Source organism: Lissotriton helveticus, chromosome 7, assembly GCF_964261635.1.
Source record: "Lissotriton helveticus chromosome 7, aLisHel1.1, whole genome shotgun sequence".
NCBI lineage: Eukaryota > Metazoa > Chordata > Amphibia > Caudata > Salamandridae > Lissotriton > Lissotriton helveticus.
In genome coordinates this window covers 1,517,240,346-1,517,262,348 of record NC_136068.1, presented here as the reverse complement: position 1 = coordinate 1,517,262,348, position 22,003 = coordinate 1,517,240,346, and the positions used below count along the sequence as shown (strand labels likewise).

At 46.0% G+C, this 22,003-nt stretch overlaps 1 pseudogene; it reads left to right on the top strand.

Moving 5' to 3' along the window:
• Window positions 1-3,524: 3,524 nt before the first annotated feature.
• On the top strand, window positions 3,525-4,635 carry LOC144769560 (vesicle-associated membrane protein 7-like; annotated as a pseudogene).
• The last annotated feature ends 17,368 nt before the right edge of the window (window positions 4,636-22,003 follow it).

Genomic DNA, 22,003 nt, shown 5'->3' with positions numbered 1-22,003 from the left:
GGTGGCTACCTGTTGGGGTGTCATCAGGACTCTGAAAAGGATCGTCCACTATCTTTCCCCACAGGCACGGAAGCAGGTTGTGATCGCTCTTGTTGGCTCAAGGCTCGATTACTGTAATTCACTCTACGCCGGGGCCAACAAGGGCCTTCTGCAGCGCCTGCAGGTCATACAAAATGCGGCAGCGCGATTTGCCCTTGCCCTGCCTTGGCTGTCATCTATGACCTTGGCGAGGAAGAATCTCCATTGGCTTCCTATTCCCTCAAGGATCATGTTTAAACTTCTCTGTCTTACATACAGGGCACTAATTGCAGGTCCGGCGGATGCCCTTGGATCCCTACTTACTAGGTATGTCCCGAACAGATGCTTACGCTCCAGTGAACTTAACCAACTGGTAATCCCTCGTGCCAAGAAGGCTAGCTGGGGGAGTAAAGCCTTTTCCATTCTGGCACCCCAGATGTGGAATACACTTCCCCTTGAGATCAAGTCACTGCCTTCACTTGACCTTTTTAGGAAATCATTGAAAACTTGGCTTTTCATTAAAGCATACCAGTAAGCTCTGACTCTGATTGCTGACAGCTAGTTTTGTGAGTTAGGCGCCTTGACGCCCATTGGGCATAGTTGCGCATTACAAATGCCATTTCATTCATTCATAATGATCGGTCCGTTTTACATTCAGGGCCAGGATGATTCGTATTAGTGGTGTGCGTACAGGTAGACATAAAAGTTCTCTATAAAATGTATTTCCCCCCACCTCAAAATTCTTTTTACAGAAAGGTCCCCATATTTCGGCCTCATATAACACTGGCAATTGGGCTTTATATTTGAACACCTCCAAGGCCGGAGAGACAGCCTTAGAAAACTGCTCCCATGCCTTTTCATAATTGGTAACGTGTTTTGTGTCAGGGTTATCTTGCTTTTTTCTATTTGGTTCTTCCATGATAACTTAGGGTCTAAAGAAATACCCAAATAGCTAAAACTCTGTACGTGCTCCAACTTTTAACCATTCAAATCTATGTTTTCCTGAAAAGTTTTATGGGGATTTATAGTGATATATTTAGTCTTACTAATATTAATTTCTAGGCTTTTAGTATTGCAATATGTGTAGAATGAATCTATTAAACATTGTAGTGCCTTGGGTGTTTGTGATATTAATATTGTATCGTCAGCGAATAACAATGCTGGCACCAGAGATAGCCAACAAATGCCATTTAATGGTGTCCATGTTAACATCTTGGCGGCCCAAAGACAGAGCACACAGAAGAATATCAGAGAGTTTCACCTGAAGCTGATCGAACAGATGGTCCTCACACCTGGCCACAGACTTTGCCCAGTGGCCAGAATAGGTTTTTTGGGACAGGTGACAAGCAGCCAAAATCATGTCCCCAGGGCACCAGTCAGGTGTTGCGGAGGGGTGAAGGTCTGGTGTGCAGAGCAACGGAGCGAAGATCTGGGGCTAGCAGCGGAACTAAAGAGTGATAGGAGTCATTTCATTTCAGAATCTTTATTTCGGTTCCTTTAAACCATAAAAGATACATAAAAACACATACAACTTTGAATACAGATGTGAATAGTCCAGTGATAACCTGTGTAGCAATTATACATAAGAAAAGTACTAGAAAGGGGTCTACATAACCCTTACGCCCTCATATTAAAACATACATACAAATATAAATATGTTAAAAAGGCATCAACAATTAAAAAGAGGAAAACTCATACTTTAGTCCTAAATTCGACCATTAAGATATGCTCTAATATTATTATTAACAGTAAGATTGCAAATTAATGAATTCATACTTGTTAATACATAATAAAGTGCAATTCCCTGTGTTTTGTTTTGTTATCGACAACAAATTATTTCAAAAATGTTCAGGCAAATACAGACAATACACTATAGTTTTAGTCCTGCTTTAGCTCTTAGAAAGCTAACAGCTAACAAGAATCTACTAACACCAAAAACAATAACCTGTGCAGTTTCGGTCCTTAGGATTCTTTCCGCCTCTTTACATGATCTTATTCCTAGATTTAGGCCAAGCGGTTTGATCCATTTTTTCCTGGCCTTGGAATATGCCACACAGAAGAAAAGAATATGTAAATCATTTTCTTTGGCTGCATCTGAACATAAAGTACATAAATCAACCATATTTTCACTTTGTTTACTGTCCCATTTTTTTTTTTACAATTGTATTAGTGTTCATTACGCCATATCTAAATTTCATATATAACGTTTTGGCAAGTTGAGGACGTATCTCGTCCAGGAATGGCTCAAAATAGGCCATATCCTTGAACAAAAGGAACCTTGTTGTTAACGTCCCACTTGCTGAATCATGAAGCAAGCTACTTTGAACATAAGGCCAAAAGGTGGATTTTAATAATTTTTTAGAGGCTTGAGACAATGAAGAAGGATCGTCCCAGAACTGTGATAAACCAATCTTTCTCAACCACAAACAGCGTGCCTAAGCCATTTAATACTTTTGTTCTGATCCAGTTCCATAATTTCCTCAATGCCAGCCTTATAATCTAATAACTCCGGTGTTGACCATAATCTTACCCATAGTGTAAGAGGTCTTAAAATTGCATAATGATCGGTCCGTTTTACATTCAGATCCAGGATGATTGGTATTAGTGGTGTGAGTACAGGTAGACATAAAAGTTCTCTATAAAATGTATTTCCCCCCACCTCAAAATTCTTTTTACAGAAAGGTCCCCATATTTCGGCCTCATATAACACTGGCAATTGGGCTTTATATTTGAACACCTCCAAGGCCGGAGAGACAGCCTTAGAAAAACTGCTCCCATGCCTTTTCATAATTGGTAACGTGTTTTGTGTCAGGGTTATCTTGCTTTTTTCTATTTGGTTCTTCCATGATAACTTAGGGTCTAAAGAAATACCCAAATAGCTAAAACTCTGTACGTGCTCCAACTTTTAACCATTCAAATCTATGTTTTCCCGAAAAGTTTTATGGGGATTTATAGTCATATATTTAGTCTTACTAATATTAATTTCTAGGCTTTTAGTATTGCAATATGTATAGAATGAATCTATTAAACATTGTAGTGCCTTGGGTGTTTGTGATATTAATATTGTATCGTCAGCGAATAACAATGCTGGCACCAGAGATAGCCAACAAATGCCATTTAATGGTGCCCATATTAAAATCTTGGCGGCCCAAAGACAGAGCACACAGAAGAATATCAGAGAGTTTCACCTGAAGCTGATCGAACAGATGGTCCTCACACCTGGCCACAGACTTTGCCCAGTGGCCAGAATAGATTTTTTGGGACAGGTGACAAGCAGCCAAAATCATGTCCCCAGGGCAGTGGTCAGGTGTTGCGGAGGGGCGAAGGTCTGGTGTGCAGAGCAGCGGAGCGAAGAGCTGGGGCCAGCAGTGGAACTAAAGAGTGATATAGGAGGAGCTGAGGGACGTGCTGACTGGGGTGGAGGAAAGGAGCAGAGCCAGAGAGCACAGAGACTGGAAACAGCGAAGAGGGATGAAGAGTGCTCTAGACAGCAGTTCTCATCCACCATGGCCATCCTGTTTGCCTTTTTTGCCAGGGGTATTACCATCCTTGCAAAGCATACCCGGATGCCTGGTGTGGGGGAACTTCCTGGAGGGGACTGAGCACGTCCTGGCCAAAATCCCCGCCGAAAACAAAAGCTTACCTCCTCCCATGGCAGTTGTATGTTTCATTACATCTGCCAAGGCCGGATCATATATCTACATCACTGATGATGACTTTGAGCACTCAAAAGCCTTCAGTTTTCTGAACTAAGAAGAGATTTCAGACCACCTGTGGCTCGTGAGCCCAGACAGCCCGTCCCTGTGCTATGAAGAGCAAGTTCTCCAGTGTACTGGCAGCACAGCTGAAACACCTCTCTCAGAGCAAAGAACCGAACTGCATAGGGGAAACCCAGGCCCAAGTGGATGAGCTGAAAGGAATCATGGGGCCTCATTTATGAGGCCATGCGTCACTTTTACGCAGCCGGTGCGTCACTTTTTGTGACGCACCAGCAGCGTAAAAAAATGTGCCTTGTTGCACCATATTTACAAAGTGACGCATCTACCTAGATGCGTCACTTTGTAAACCCCTGCGCTACATTATACCTACACCAGGTATAATGTATGCAGGGGGGGCGTTCTGATATAAGAAAGGATCATGGAAGTGATGCAGTGAAATCTATAAGATTTCACTGTGCCACTTCTAAGACACAAATGCGTCAATTTCTTACGCCTGCCTCACAGCAGGCATAAGACTGACGCAGGCCCTTTCACATGGGGCTTGCCCCATGTGAAAGGATACATTGCTGGAGTTGCGTCACTTTTGTGACACACTCCAAAAATGCGTCACTTTTGCGCCATACAGATACGGCAGAAATACTGACGTATCTGTAATTCCTTCCGCCATGATGCGTCATACTGTTAATATGACGCATCATTGGTTTCGCAAGGAGGACGCAGTGAAAAGTGATGCATCGCTGTTTTCACGCAGCGATGCGTCACTTTTCATAAATTAGTCCTCTGGTGCGCAACTGCCCTTGTTGCACAGAGAGGAGAACGATTGGAGTTGTTGTTGATAGATGGACTGAGCGTGCCCGGCAAAAGCATTAGGTCGCCATTAATTGCTCCCCATGCATGAGCCAAGGTGGAGGAGTCCCTCGTTCATTTCTCCTCAAAGGAGGGTCGCCAGTGATGGCTTCAGGCGGCGCCCAGAATGTCAGCATATAAGGCATCACGAGGTGAGGGATATACTTATTTTCACACTGCGGGGCCGCTGGATGCAACATACCACATCAAACCGTTCCCGGACGTTCTCCGTGCTAAGGGATTCTGTAAAAGGTGATCACGTGCGGCAGTTGGCGGGGCAAGGCTCCCATTGTCGTAGCTTGGATAAGGTTGCAGTCATGCGTAAAATCAGGAAATATCTTGATGGTTTACAATGCAATTGCATTGTGCACTACACATTTACGGCTTGATTTTCTCCTTGTTTTCATGTCGGTCGGGAGGCGCACGGTCCTCGCTAAGATGGTGGCAGCATAGAACCCAGACGTCGACCAGCATCCTTGAAGGGATGTATCAAGCCTGCGGTTGTGGCGCGAGGCAAGAACTTTCCGACCTTCATGGCAGCCGACCCGGAGAAATGCTCTGGGGTCATTGATGGTTTATTGGTTTGTATTGAGTATCACTCAGTGGCAGATGTGCCTGTGGCCTTGTAGAACCCCCTCAGGGCAATGGTTCAAATCTCCATATTGGACTACCCTTTATTTTAGCGGTATTTCGAAGCTGGCCTAGTGGCATGGGGCATGAAGGTAGCGCCAGGTCCTATTCTTTGTTGGGAGTTGAGGGGGCAGAAGAAGGTTTTTTGGGGAAGTCCACATCGCTCTTTGGGGCATATTACCAACAAGTAGCGATATTTATCGCTAAATAGGCTTAGCGACGATTTTTTTATCACTGAGCATCGCCGGAATTTATCTCTGAGATAACGAGCTATTAGAAACGTTTATTCCAAAGCGATACAATTTCCGGCGATAGCGGCGAAATGCGTGAATATCGCTGAGAATACAGCGATATTCACGCATAAGCGACGAAATGCTCCTTAGCCATGTTATCCACCTCCCATTGGATAACATGGCTAAGAACTGGTCTGGGCAGGTGTTAGTATTTGGAGATATTCGCGCTTAGCGCGAATATTTCCATCACTACGCCTGCCTTGCTAATAGGCGATAGCGATGTTAGCGACTGTTTTCAGTCGCTAGCAGTTTGGGTATGCCCACTTTGCATGTCATTAGCGATAAATATCGCTAACATGCAAAGCGGGCCCCGAACCGCTCGCTATCACCTAAAAGCTGTCGCTATCTGCGGTTAGCGACAGCTTGCTAATAGGGCGATAGAATTATCGCCGCTTAGTGGCCGAAAACGGCCGCTAAAGAGGCGAAAATTCAGTATCGCAACCCTTGATAATATGCCCCTTTGTTTTCACGACTGCGGGGCTTTACAGCATCAGTGTGGTTGCTGCAGCTGATGGTTGTCCTGGTCCACATACTGCATCATTATTAAACTGGAATGAGGGCTTGGGGCGAGTGCCCAAGCAGAACCAGAGGGCTGCCAGAAGCACAGCAGTTAGTAAAAATCAATGATGCAGGAATTCCTCCCAAATATGTAGTAAAAGGTTATCTTTCCGTGACATAGTCAGTAATATTGCCCCTCTATTTACAATCTGCATGTATTATTATCACCTTTCCACAGCCTTGTCAACAGTAGCGGCACAGTTTTATTATCAGCCTGCTCCAGGAGCGTTGCTAGGAAAGTTAAGTGATGCAGCTGCCCAGTTGAAGATTGGAGTCCCCAGTAAACAGTTCCAATTAGTTGACTCAGCATCACTTCTTGCCAAGGCCACAGTAAGAAGGGCCCAAGGTGGTGGGAATCCCATCACCTTCCGCCACCCCAAGAACCCTTGTCTGCCCCTTAGGTATCCGCAGTCTTGGACCAACCTTACTCTGGTCTCCTTCAGTACTCTCCTCTGCATCAGACAGAGGGGTGTTGATTACTGTGGGCAATGGGCAGGCAGGAGGGGTCCTTGACCTTTCTTCCCTACCCCAGGATGCATGGAGTTGAACATTTTGGGGGATTTGCCTAGTGACAGGTACCCTGGCAGGGCTGATGCACCATGCGGTGCCCTGGAGTATATGTTGGTATGGAATTACGGGTATTGCCCTTCCCTCTGAGTGATGGAGGGGAAGTTGCCGCTAAGGTATGCCCCGGATGCCCTTGGTTGAGAGCATTGGTGATGGATAAGGAAAGAGGCCTGCTGGCACTTTGGCATTCTGGAGAGTTGCAGTGTTATTGGATGTGGAGACAAATGTTATATTGCCTGCACAATCTTTGAGCTGTTTTGCTGATTTTGCATACTTCATTCTCATAACAATAATTATTATGTCTTTGCTGCTTACATCCTGTATTCTCATAATAATGATGTGTGCTCAACTATGGTGATCATTTTCACCTATACCATGTGAAGAGTGAATAAAAAGCTATACCCTTGGTTATACATTAGTAATCTGTTGTCTATCTCCTTGGGAGTTGTTTTTTTGGGGAGCAGCAACTTGCACGTTGTGAGAGCATTATGATCAGGCACCCCCTGCAATAGCAGTAGGACGCCATTAGTCGCTCCCTGTGGAGGAGCAGAAGTGGAGAAGTCCCTTGTTTGTTTCTCCTCAAAGTCGGGTCTCCTATGACATCATCAGGTGGTGCCCAAAACAGCAGCATTTATGGCATTACGGGCAAGGGATCGGCCTCTTTTTCTTTCGCTCTGTCGCACACCAGAATGCAACATATCGCATTAAACATCCACCCTCCCATTCCTGGAAGAAGGCAGAAATGGTGAAATTTCTTGCAGCAGAAAAGGGGAGCTACCCAAAAAAGTTTTGACGTGTTTACTGAACTTACACCCTGGGGGGTTGTTCATTTGTGTGAGCACTGGGCTGGCAGGAGGGGGGGGCGGCTGTAAGGCAAAGAGCAATAGGCAGTGGACCACAAACTGATGCTGCACTCACAACTGTTATCTCCCAAAAATGTTAGGTGAAAGTATTTAGATTTGGTAATGTGTACACTCCATGTAGACACCCTCTGCCCAAAAAGTGCCAACCTAAGTTAGGTAAAACAGGTAAACAAAGCAATAAGAGGTGCACCACTTCTACAATGTAAATCTAATTCCAAATATGTCCACAGAGTTCTGGAAGTAGTTGGAAATCTCTTTATTGTTGCATCATTAATATGTATCAAAAACCAGCCAACACGTTTCATCCACATACATGTGGACTTCTTCAGGGCACAAGGAAAATGTAAGAGATATCGATTGTCATCCGAAATTAAGATTCCTAGGTCCGTACATCTATAATCATTGAGAGAATAATGTGAATACTTGAAAAAGTCTTTAAGAAAACAAGGGGGACCCGAACGGTAACTGAGGACCAAGGGTATAAGTCATTGGAAAAACAAAGGTCCTGAGCAAATTGAGGAATACAAACAAATGTAATATAGACCACAATAGGTTCTACATAGTTATCCTGTCCAGCCGGACCAGGAATTTATTTTCATTGGAATAACACAATAAAATGTGAGTAAAAAGACATCAAATGATAGCAGGGCACAGTCCTGTACCGTACTAATCGGGCGGTAAGGGCACCTCGGCGGACCTGCGCTCCCTTTGCCCAGAGACCCTGACACTGATCAGTACTTGGCGTATCGTCTATCCAAATAAGAACGCCGGAAGCAACGTGTAACCTTACACGGAAGCCGCTCCTCATTATCGTAAAACGCTGATGACCGCCTAAATCCCTGCGCCTGCCTGTATCCATAGCCCAAGCAACCGCTGAAACTTCCGCATAGCTTGCCACTCTCAGCACTAAGCACCTTCCAACTCGAGGCGCATTGTTCATACCAGGCAAAATAATCTTGTTTCTAGTCCTGATGATGATCCTTTCTAATTAGAGCTATGGATCGAAACGTCGACTTTTTTAAGTGGACATACATGTAACCATTGTATAATTTTGTGTATGTTCTACTCTGGAGAACACTACCTACACTGATTTAAAAAGTGTCCAGGTTGCTCACTTTCTTTTGCCTGCGAAACTCTTTTTCTGTGCTTTTTCTCTATCACTGTGTCGTTTCCATTAGTACGGTACAGGACTGTGCCCTACTATCATTTGATGTCTTTTTACTCAAATTTTATTGTGTTATTCCAATTAAAATAAATTCCTGGTCCGGCTGGACAGGATAACTATATAGTACCTATTGTGGTCTATATTACAGTTGTTTGTATCCCTCAATTTGCTCAGGACCTTTGTTTTTCAAATTACTTGAAAAAGTCGATCCAATGGGCCAAACATGAGAAGGTAATCATTAATTGTCCGATGTCTCCTGCTTTTTTGTATTCAACTTGCTAGCAATATGCATCACAAGCATGTGTATTCTCAGTCCTTATCGATAAATGAGAGAGGGTGACAAATCCACCCCTCATCAAACGGTGTGGACCTCTTGCAAACGTGGCACTACTTGTGGTTCAAAATGACAACGATTTGGATCTCAGAGGGGGTACTGACCTGCTGATGGTCCTGGACTTTTCTGCCCTACCCCGGGATGCCTGGAGTTGAACATTTTGGGGGATTTACCTGGTGAGAGGTACCCCGACAGGGTCAATGCGCTATGCGGTGCCCTGGAGTATGTGTTAGTACGGAATTATGTGTATTGTCCATCCCTTTGAGTGATGAAGGGGAAGTTGCCACTCAGCCAAAAAAGTCCATTCTGCGCTAACACACTGGTCCAGATGCCCTTGGTTGATGGATAAGGAAAGGGGCTTGCTGCCACTTTCACATTCCGAAGAGTTGCGTTGTAATGGGAGGTAGAGACAAATGTTGTATTGCTTGCACAATCTTTGAGCTGTTTTGCAGATTTTTGGTCCTGTATTTTCATAATAATGATGTCTTTGCTGCTTATGTCCTGTATTCTCATAACAATGATGTGTGTTGAAAATTAGTACGGTTTGGTGAACATTATCTGCGCCATCTTGCCTCTTCCCCTGATGCCACACTTTTGTCGTGCGCACCCGCCATTTTAAGATGCCCTGATCAGAACGAACCCTCTTGCATGCCGCTGGCCCCTGACATAGCCCTTCACCCTCACCAAGCCCGCACGCTGACCAACCCCCCCCTGCTTGCACCTGCCTTGAATCATAAGCCCCTCTTCAGCGCTGCTCTGCCCCAGGCCCTCATCCTGTTCCCAGCGCGACACCTCCCTTCTTCCCTTTCATGATCCCCGGCCCTTAGATGCAAACCCCCTTTTCCCCGTGTGCCCGTTTGTCTTCCTCGTTCCCAGGCCGACACCCAGCTCTGCCGATACTGTTCCTTGCCCCTCCCCGTACAATAGAAAGCTTCCCCCATCAAGGGATCCCCCGGTTGATCAAAGCCCCCACCCCATGAGATCCGATCGAACCCCGCATTCCATGAATTGACGGAATATCCAGCTGCGCGATACTCATCACCTGTTGTGACCAGGATGGGGACCTCTACTGTAAATATGTGTGGGAACGGGCCCGGAGGGGGGGTTCCGGGAATGTCTTTCCGTACATCAAAGCTTTATCATGAGTATGTAAACTGTAATAAAAACCGCAAACACTGTATATAAGGGGCCAGGCCTCAAACATAAGTTAGAGCACCTCAGAACGATACCTGCTGTCCGTTTTGCTGTGTTCTCCTCCGGAGAGAATAAAAACCTTGTTTCCTGCTTTCCAGTCTCCAGCGCCTGCCTCTTCATTTATTAAATAATTCGAGGGTCACAGAGGCAATACCGCCGGGCAAATATCGATTGTCCCCGACCCAAACCTCTAATTTAACAATTGGCGTCCCAAGCGTGGGGCCCATTAGCGACTCGTGGATCCAGTGGGAGAGGTCCCGACGACAGAGTGAACGACTGCAACGATCGGGAGAGCTCTTGCCCAATAGACCCTCGTCTGGCAGCCGATCATCCGAACTTCACTTGTTCCGAACAGACCTCTCTCGAGTGATCTACGGTCCTGACTGGGGACCATTAGGAGTGCCGTGAGAAATACGAGAAAAAGAGGACGAACGGGCGCTGGATTCGGAAGACAAGAAACCGTCCATACGGTCCGGGTAAGGTCGTGTAAACACGACAAGTTGCGAAATGATTGCTTGATTGCTTGATTGTTTTAAAAAAAAAAAAAAAATACTAGTATTACTCTTTGTTAACTTATTTGGAGATTCACTGTCTGCACGCGGAGAAACAGTAGGCTCTTTCCCTTCTGCAAACAGTGAAGGATAGGTAACGCAACCGTCGCGCCTATTTTTTTCTCCCCCACTGACTCTATTATTTCTTAACGGTTTTTGGGAGACTCCCCCCTCCCTCACTGATTAACTGGGTTCTTTGACCCCGAACTACTGTTCGCAGATTGTCTTCTGGAGAGTCTCTGTCTGCAAACCAGAAACAACAGATTCCTCTTTGCGGATAGTGAAAGGGTAGAGGACGCAGACTTTTGCGCCCTACTTACTCTCCCCATTGACCTTTCTCTATCTTATTTATTTATTGATTGTTTGATTGTTCCTCGTTATTGGTTACTCTTTATTTTTTGTTCATGAGGTATTCACTGCCCGCAAACAACGTAGAATAGGAATATTCTGTCTAGTCTTTGCGCCCAGTGATAAGATAGGCAGTGCTGACTTTTTGTCCCTCGTTACGAGCCGTCATGTCTGTCTTCTCCCCATTGATTGATAATTGGTTCAGCCCGGACCGTGTATTAGAGGTGGACCATATAGCTCCACTAGAAGGCACCCCTAATAAGGACATGTTCATAAACTATGGATTAGTTACCATAGCCTATAATAAATTATGGCACCGGTATACCAAAGAAAGTCAAGACAAACAGTGGCCACTGGCAGGATCCTTTGACCTTGATAAAATAGAAACGTTGGAAATAGCCCTTCGCAATAATAAGACAACGCCTATTATGCTCGACAGCCTCGGTATGTGGCGCAGAGAGGCTATGCAACGACAGAGAAAAGACGAGGACAGACCAGGTAGAGAAATATACCGACAGGACAACCCCGGGGCACCACAGCCCAAAAGTTATCCCCCGACACTACGCAAAAGACGGCCAGACTTAGGGCAAGACCAATGCGCTTTTTGTAGATATGTCGGACACTGGAAAGCCCAATGCCCGACTCTACTGAGCGTGAGTAAGGGCAAAGGGCCGACAGGAATGACAGGCCAGCAGAATGAGAAAAAGCGCGAGACAAAGAAAAATCCGACTCGCACGGACAGACCAGACAGAACCACCGCGTTTGATTATGCCCGATGGCACAGGTTCCGCCAGAACGATTTCAGCGACATGTTCGAGTTTTCCTAGGTCGGACAATATAAAAACGGGAACCCAGCCTACCTCTAAATTAACAGACGGAAAAAGATAATTTTGGCCAAATAATCACTGTTTTATGTTTGTCTTTGGATCTTGTGTGTCATACTTTTCTACTACCCCCCCCGTCTGAGTTTATGTGTACGTAAATCTGCGTCATCCCCCTGCACGTGCTTCCATGTTACATAAACTATGTTAATAGAAATTTTAGCATAAAACAACCTGGAAAGAAAGAAATGGGAAACTAAATCAGTAAGCCACTGATAAACACGAACTTTTATTTTAACATACCAGGCAAAGAAAAACACAATAACGCTAGAAAAACAAGAACGGTAAACTGTAGAACTTGAAAATCAACAGAACATTCGCCCCCCCCACCTTCTGGAACCTTCCAAAGCAGGGTAGGGTTACGGCTACGCCCAACCGGCGGCAACCCATATAAGGCGGGCCTTGCTGCCAACTCTTGGTCAGGAAATCTTAACATATTGGGGAGCCGGAGGAGAGGAAGGGGCCAGCGGCCTGGGCAGTTACAGGTAGTCCCGCCACATGTCTCCTCGGCCAGCCGCAACGGGCCTGGATAGTCTCAGGTAGTCCCGCCACATGTCCAGAGAAGAACGAGACACCTCTTTCTTTTCCCTTCCGTAACAGCCGCAGCAGCTCCGGACGGCGGGATGTCCTGCACGTACCTCCGCAACAATTTGTCCAAGTTGGGCTGGGAGGGAGAGGCGACGCGGACGAGCCTCTCCCACCTCCACGGATAGGAGGTCTCCCAGCCCCCGGCCCAACGCCGAACACCCCCAACCAGGCGATGGTGCCCCAATACTTGCGCAGCACCGAACGTGCAATGGTGCCCATATTTTCGGAACACCGAACCTGCAATGACTGCACCGATACTCGTGCCGCGCCGAATGCGCGCCACAGGTGGCCATACTCCCACAGCACTGAGCACACGACTTGGGGAGCACCGGATGGGGAGAGACCTTCGTGCGGGCCGATGAAAAAGAGCAGCATGGGGTGCACCGGAAGAAGGAGACGGCGCGAACGAGTCTCCCTCGCCCCCCCAGGTGGGGGCATCACAGCTGCACCCCAGCCGAACGTCCCGCTTTCACAAAACAGAGCCCTCTTCCTTTCACTCCGAAGGATCTCTTCCACTCTTGCAAACTCGACGAGAGTGGCCCCTGTAGGGCCCCAAAATGGCGTCTGGGTCCGCTGGAAGGCGGGCCTCGGCCGCTAGAGTAACTTTGACCAGCAATATAACTCGGTCGCTCGCCCACCGGAGCACGAACCCCCACCTCCGACAACATCTCCACAGCCTTGAAGATTCTACAAAGGTCCCCGAAGGAGCCCTCGACCACTGCAGGCCTCCGGTAAGGGGCAACTGCCTTGATCGCCAACGAAATAAACATGACATTGCCACTCCTTCTGTTAGCATGAATTCTAGAACTACCGAAAGGGACTCTGGTCCAACTGCCGGTTGTAGGAAACATTTTTCCCTGATGCTACTTCCGGACTAACCCGGCCCCGCCCAAAATGGCGCCGGTATCAATAGGAACTTACGAACACCTCGTGGTGTCCCTTTTCGCTATACAAACTTAATGTTCTGATACATATATGACCCTTTGTACACTTGACGAGAAGAAAGGAGAGCTCACTCGAGGAACACGTAAAAGGATCGCGTTAAAAATGATGATTATAAATGTACAATGTATTATATTTTTATAGCCGATGTATATCCTCGCTTATGATGCACGCGCACGGTATGCATATAGGAAATCTGATTGCAACTAGTATGACTATGCTTCTAAATTATGAAATAAACGCCCCCGAACCCCCCGGCCAACTGATAGACGTTCTGGTTTGCTACAAATGAAGTGCTAAAACTTTCAGATGTTTTTTATTGCTGCCAAACAACACCCCCCACTGTACGCACTTTAGCCATTGCCGTGCCCGGCCAAATACGACTGCACCCTTATGAATCCACATACTATGATCTCGCAAAAATAAAGGTCCTTTTTTTCAAAATGATGAACGGGTATTGCTTGTTTTATTTAAAATATGGGATGGGCGGGAGAGTTCTTTTCTGTGCACCCTACTATGCTCTCTCTTTAAGGTTATTAAGAAGATGGCTGCCCAGCCCTGGAGGACGGATCGGATCGACAACACGACACTCTGCCTTCAAAGTACGCGACTGACTCATGAACTCTCGCATGGAGGAAGACCTCGACTTCCAAGGATGGGTAAACCGAACGGTATAAATGAGGGAATGTAAAAGAAGGGTAAAATAAAACGATGTAAATGTTATAAAGTACGACGTTCAAAGGTATTAGGGAACAGAGCTGACCCAAGAACCGAAGAACCTTAGAACGTCACAGCGCTGAAGGAGGTTTAAGGATCCCGATAGTGAGATACATCTTTCGACTAGATACCTCGCACTAGACACCTCTGGTTCCCTTTTCACGTTTCCCCGCACACGACCTATAAGGACACACTGCCCCCCCGACTCCAGAAACGATATCCCCGGGGATTCTACCCCGAGGAGGAAAGACGAGTATGAGGTAAGTAAAGGACTTTCGAATCCATGTATTGGATGTGCGCGAATGTTGTCCCCCTCCCTTCCCCTCTTTTTCCCTCCCTCTACAGGGTACATCAGGGGCCGCAACCAAGGTATGGCGAAGATCTGAAGCCTTGCCATGTCTAATACACGAAACAGACCAGCGCTGCAAGGTGGCACCTAAGCACGCCTGCAAACTACTCACGTAGCAAACAAACCTGTAGAACTAGTATGATCTGATGAAAAGTGATCACTCTTAACCCAGGCTGCGCGAATGAACCTATGTCACGGATGAATCAAAACTATGAGAGAATGTGCATGTGTGACTGAAGCATTGACTCAACGGGTCGAAGGACCGAGAATGCAAGAAAGTGCGACACAATGGTACTTCCCTTTTCTTTTTCCTTTTTCTCGAAGCATGTCCCCTCTACCCTGTCTAATGCTCAAACTGCATGATTTCAAGATTCTAACGCAGACCCGTGAATGTCCTTTACTGTGTAATGCACTAAATAGCCTTCCTTAAATACACTGCCACTCTCTCTGTCGCACGTGTACTATTTAGCCTGCCGTTGCTCTCTCTCTCTCTCTCTCTCTCTCTCTCTCTCTCTCTCTCTCTCTCTCTCTCTCTCTCTCTCTCTCTCACTCTCTCTCTCTCTCTCTCTCTCTCTTTCACACTCCCACTCTTCCGAGCGATTAGCCCCGAAATTGACAGACTGCCACCCCTAGCACACCACCCAATTGGCTTCAAATACCGCCGGTATTTGCTCAAAACTTGTCTTTAATAAAATGACCCTAATACTGTGTCACCACCTCTCCTTTCCGGAAATATTTTAATGAAATGGAGAATTGGTCATAAAGGAAAGGACAGGTAAGCTGACTGAGGTTCCCTAAATCTGACCCGAAATGAGGGAACTACATGTCAGCGGCTACTACTATGAAATAAAAGTGCCTCAGATAACGCGCCCCTCCCCGTCCCAAATTGTCGCGATACCCAAAACCATAAAGGTAACCGAAACCCCCCATCTTCTCAGGACGCTCCCAGTATTGCGTTCAGTTGCCCCCCCCCATCAACGTTTTCTATGTACCTAGGTGTCTTCCGATGAGACCCCCGTCTTCTCTAATTTAGTAATGCGGCCGCGAGAGGCTGCATAGGGACCAGAATGATGTTTTGCAAAGTTAAAGATTAGACCGGAGCAAAGAAAACCATTACACTGAGCCTTGTCGAAGGTGAAAATGTTTAGTTAAAGGGCAGGATGCATTGATGATATAAAAAAAAAAAAAAAAAAAAAAATGTTTAGCCTATGTTCGTCCCTCAGCGAGAAGCCTATTAGTACCATGCGGTTAGCTCACACCACTTTTTATTAGCATTGCCCGGCTTACATTACAGGGGTGGGCCCCCATCAGATGACCTGTCGTGACTATATTAAACAGTTGTGAAGGAAAGCCATAGTAAACTCAGCAGGTCCACCATCGATCATTTATATGTATAGCGAACGTTCCTATCTTCATTTGCCTGGAGCTGGGAGAGAAATAGACTTATGTGGTTACTTTCCTCTACCAAATCTCTAAAAACTGTCTTTTCAAACTCCTTCAAGGGTACGGCTGTTGGAGGAAAGAAGGACCGGATGTGGGAGCACGTGGCCTGACTACGGACTATGGAACGTCTGTGACATGGGCCAAGGCGAGACTGCGACAGAACAGAGCTACAGGACGAGGCACTACCTCCAACAAAGTGAGAAGAAAGGGCTAACCTGATGCCCCCGCTCTATGTTCGAATGTGTGCCGAAAGGTCCCCGCTCTCTAGACTCGGTCATGAGCCCGCCTATCTGAAGTCTCTCGTTCCCCTAGTTTGTTCCTGATTTGGCCTTGCTCCATCCCCCTTTTTTCTCCGACCTACCCTATGGACTATTTTGTACACTCTTCTTCCACCTGAACTTTTGACTATTGATCCCAAAGGACACCGGGCGAGAAAGACCCTTTTTCTGACCAGAAACGCGAGGAAAGGGTCGTGCCCTGCAACACGGAACTTAGAATAGAGCTGGACTCGTAGCTCCACCGCCGGTGCTCCACAGTGCCAACGGAAGACGAAGAATTGCTGAAAGCTTACTAAACCTCGAACATTCCCGATCATTTCTGCCACGTCTCGTCTCTCTCCCAGCCAACATTGTATTGATTATGTAACAATCCATCAGTTCGCCTTATGAAATGTACTCACTGCTCTGCATTGCATTACTATGACTTTCCTGCTAAACAAGTTTATCAAAGTTTATCAAATAGGTCCGCCTCCTAAAAACTAGAAATCTCAAAATGTATTGTTTACAACTCTTTCATCTAGGGTTCCTACCGTTTTCTTTCTCATACCCACCACAATAGAACTGAGTAGAAAATGAACAAGCAAGATGTCTTGAATATGTTAAAGGGAGGACTGTTGAAAATTAGTACGGTTTGGTGAACATTATCTGTGCCATCTTGCCTCTTCCCCTGATGCCACACTTTTGTCGTGCGCACCCGCCATTTTAAGATGCCCTGATCAGAACGAACCCTCTTGCATGCCGCTGGCCCCTGACATAGCCCTTCACCCTCACCAAGCCCGCACGCTGACCAACCCCCCCCTGCTTGCACCTGCCTTGAATCATAAGCCCCTCTTCAGCGCTGCTCTGCCCCAGGCCCTCATCCTGTTCCCAGCGCGACACCTCCCTTCTTCCCTTTCATGATCCCCGGCCCTTAGATGCAAACCCCCTTTTCCCCGTGTGCCCGTTTGTCTTCCTCGTTCCCAGGCCGACACCCAGCTCTGCCGATACTGTTCCTTGCCCCTCCCCGTACAATAGAAAGCTTCCCCCATCAAGGGATCCCCGGGTTGATCAAAGCCCCCACCCCATGAGATCCGATCGAACCCCGCATTCCATGAATTGACGGAATATCCAGCTGCGCGATACTCATCACCTGTTGTGACCAGGATGGGGACCTCTACTGTAAATATGTGTGGGAACGGGCCCGGAGGGGGGGTTCCGGGAATGTCTTTCCGTACATCAAAGCTTTATCATGAGTATGTAAACTGTAATAAAAACCGCAAACACTGTATATAAGGGGCCAGGCCTCAAACATAAGTTAGAGCACCTCAGAACGATACCTGCTGTCCGTTTTGCTGTGTTCTCCTCCGGAGAGAATAAAAACCTTGTTTCCTGCTTTCCAGTCTCCAGCGCCTGCCTCTTCATTTATTAAATAATTCGAGGGTCACAGAGGCAATACCGCCGGGCAAATATCGATAGTCCCCGACCCAAACCTCTAATTTAACATGTGCGCTTAGCCAGGGTCATCATTTTCACTGATGTCACATTAAGATGTGAATAAAAGACTATGCCCTTGGTTATACCACACTAATTTGTTGCCTATCTCTTTTGGGAGTTGTTTCAATGGGGAGCAGCGACTTGCAAGTTGTGAACACACTAAAGACTGACAGCCTTGTTGATTTGTCTGTCATATCAAAACCCCAAGCCGGAACCTTGCCAGTGCAATGTGTATGAAGAACATGATGCTAACAATCGTCGTCAACCTGGTAACAATGTGTGGTGCAGCCTGTGGTGGGCACTCCGTCTGAGCAGTGTGAACAAGTAAAGTGTAGCTCTTAAGTCTTGCATCGGGATGTTTCCCATCCCTGTGGCAGAAGCACGCTCATGGGATTTGACTACTCTGGGGAGAGACTTCCACGGCACGAGTGAGTAAGAAACTGAAGGGCACATTTTCAACAAAGATGTGCAACACGGCATCAAAGCCAGCTTGCTGCGCCACGCAGCGCCATAAGGAAAGTGCAGGGATGCATCGTATGTACGGCAATAGAATGCATCCCTGTCCTTTCCATTGCGCTTGTGCACATTTGGCTGCCTTGACCCAACGCAGGCAAATCTGCACCATGGTGAATGGTGTCTGCATTGTATAAATGATTGCTTTTGTGCAGGAAGGAATACCTTCCTTCACAAAAATAATCAATGGAGGAGTTTTCCTCCTTCTATGTGTGCTGCAGAACGCAGTACACATAGAAAGAGGAAAAAACGAGGAGGAATACAAATATTTCTTTTCTCTATGCCTCACCAGGGAGGCATAGGCTTTCGACACATTCACAGGTTTATAAGTCCTTGTAAATATAGGAATGCATCAAAATCCATGGGTGTTGCATGGGAACACCCACAGCAATGCCCATGGAATGCCTCTCTGATACAGAGTAAGGCAACACCGCGACTTGCACTGCTTTGCCCTGCTCCATATCTACAAGGCCATGAAAACCCATGTAAAATGGCTTTGCATTGTCTCCACTCTGGGCTGCGTCAAAAAAGTGATGTAGTGGCAGCACAGGCTCCTTGTAAATGTGCCCTTGAATATGGACTTCTGTGCAGCAAGAGAGAGGGTACCACCACACCGATGCTGCACTTCTACTCTGCTTTTCGGTCTTATGTATCCGAGTACATGGGTGATTGGCAAAGTGAAAAAAAACTCTGTTACAAAAGAAATCTCTAGGATATTGCACTGTCCTGCTGCCCCCTTCAGAAGAGATGGGAAAAGTACTTGCCAGGGTTGCCTCTGAAGTCTGTTTTGTTGCCACCTTGGTGTTTCTCCTCCAACTGTACTTTTGGTTGACAAAAGTTCTCCTTTTTTCAGATGGGAGAGCAGCAGTGAGTGGTATTTAGCACATTAATGTACGGCAGAGGCCTTCAATCTGTGGGGCGCGACTCTCAGGGGGATCGTGGAGTCGTGGAAAGGGGGTCGCGCTCATCATCTTGCAAAAATATAGCCTGGTAGTTAAAATGCTTCACCGGAGTGTTAGTCAGGGAGTTTTCTGTGCTGTGAAGCCAGGCAGGCAGCAAAATACACCTTTCAACTAGCGTGCTGATGGCCTGAAAGAAATGCAAATCAAATTTGTGCAACGAGTTAATCTTCAAATCCTTTACATTTCCAGACCAACTAGTTATGCACATTTGCATTTCTTTCAGGTCAACAGCACACTGGCAGAAAAGAGTGTTTAGCTGCCTGCCTGGTTTCACAGCACAGAAGGGTGCTGTTGCACTTAATTGATCGAATCACTTAAAGCTTTTTGAGTGGTAGTGCATGGAGTTAGCTGAACTGTGTAGAGCTTGCTTTTGATTGTTTTTTATTTGTCATTTTCATTTTAGATACATAGCGCTTACTATCCCTGAGAAGGTGTTGAAGGGACGGTTATGTAAACAAAATTGCATTACTTAGGGTCTGGATGTTACTAAAACTATGGGCCTCATTTACAATGACATGGTATAGGGAAGCGCTGCAAGTATTTTTGCTGTGCTGTCCTATGCCAATTCGAAAGGAATGGACCGTATTTATAAGATACAGTGCATTCCTGTCCTTTCTGCCAGCGCATAATTTGATCCCTAGCACCAACGCAGGCACCCTTGCACCATGATGCAAGGGTGTCGGCATTGTTAGCAGGATTATTTTGTGCAGGAAGGCAAACCTTCCTGCATAACTACAATATATGGAGGCTTTTTCCTCTTTCTATGTGTGCTGTACATAGAAAGAGGAAGCAATTGAAGAGAAATAAAGATATTCCTCCTTGTTACGCACCACCTAGAGCGGCGTACAGTTTTTGACGCATCCTTAGGTTTATAGATACTTGTGAATCTGGGAATGTGTCAAAACCCTTGGATGTTGAGTGAGAAAACCCACCACAATGCCCATGGAAAAGCCTCCCTGACGCAGTGCAGGGCAATGCAGCGGCTTACGCTGCATTGCCTTACACCATATCTAGGAGGCCATGAAAAGCCACGTGAAGTGACTTTGCGTGGCCTCGTAGATATGGGTCTGCATTCTGTGCAACCAGAGCGTCCTAAAAAGTGACGCTCCAGCAGCACATGGGGCTTGTCAATAAGCCGCTATATTTTGGAATCACCGTCTTATCCTAAAACATTTGACACATTTTGAGGTGGTTAATCTAATACTGTGTGCAAAACAAGTATAAAATGAAGACTTACATATTCACAGTGCTTTCTCTCACAGGCTGTGACCTCACAGCACTAAAAATACAAAAGTCACTATTCTCCACTGCACCAGTCACTATTTAATTCTGTGGCTCTCTGGTTTCACATAGATCTTTGCAGTGCATTAACTAATAGAGGTTTCATAGTATACTATTTGTATTTCCCACTGAGTAACAACTTTTATTTATTTATTATTAATTAGCTGTACCCGGCCACGCATTGCTGTGGCTCAGTCTGGTTAAATGGAAGAGAAAGAAAAGAGTAAGCGCACATATGTTTAATTTCACAATGCTTGAGGGCACACAATATGTTTTTGTGACTATTGTCACGTTGTGTATATATAAACACGTGCTAATGTTGCAAAGTGAACCAACTCCTCCCCGCTCCCTCCACCCACTTCCCGGTCTGCCATCCTGACATCCTGACACCAACTGTTCATCCTAATATATGTAGACTCTTGTCTCTATGCGTCCTTTCTTAATGTTAGAAAGTGAACCAACTCCTCCCCCCTCCCTTCACCCACTTCCCGGTCTGCCATCCTGACACCAACTGTCCATCCTAATATATGTAGACTATTGTTTCTATGTGTCCCTTGTAGTTGTTGCGCAGCAACCAAATCGATAGGGTCTGTTCGGCCTTTCGATTAAAAACACGCGCGTATTGGACACGGGCATATTCAAATTCAACGTTGTGTATATATAAACATGCGATAATGTTGTAAACTGAACCAACTCCTCCCCCCTCCCGCCACCCCCTTCCTGGTCTGCCATCCTGACACCAACTGCCCATCCTAATATATGTAGACTATTGTCTCTATGCGTCCTTTCTTAATGTTGCAAAGTGAAACAACTCCTCCCCCTCCTTTCACCCACTTCCCGGTCTGCCATCCTGTCACCAACTGTCCATCCTAATATATGTAGACTATTGTCTCTATGCGTCCCTTGTAGTTTTTGCGCAGCAACCAAATCGATAGGGTTTGTTCAGCCTTTCGATTAAAAACATGCGCGTATTGGACACACGCGTATTCTAATCCCATGTTGTGTATATATAAACACGCGCTTAGTTGAATCCAAAGTTGTGTCAAAATTTCAAATCGATCGGTGAAGAACTTTCGGCGATTTAAGATTTTGATCAAAGGAACATTGACATTTTTATGTGTCTGTTCGGGCTTTCGATTAAAAACATCCACATATTCGAGATACAAGTATTGGAATCGAACGTTGTGTATATAAAAACACCCCCCTATTCGAATCCAACATTGTGTCAAAATTTCAAAGCAATCGGTGAGGATTTTTCGGAGATTTGCGATTTTGAACAAATGAACATTTACATTTTCATTTATATAAGATTGAAGTTGCCCGTTATTTTAATTGTAGCTACGGTGAAAGACCAAAACGCATACAAAATATTTTGTTTTTAGCCACACCTTTGAACCAGTCCCCATGTTCAGACTCTCAAGGTCCTCCAGCCCCCCAAAACATGTCTGAAGTCAACAACAGCAGCTAACTAATATAACCAGGATTCAGTT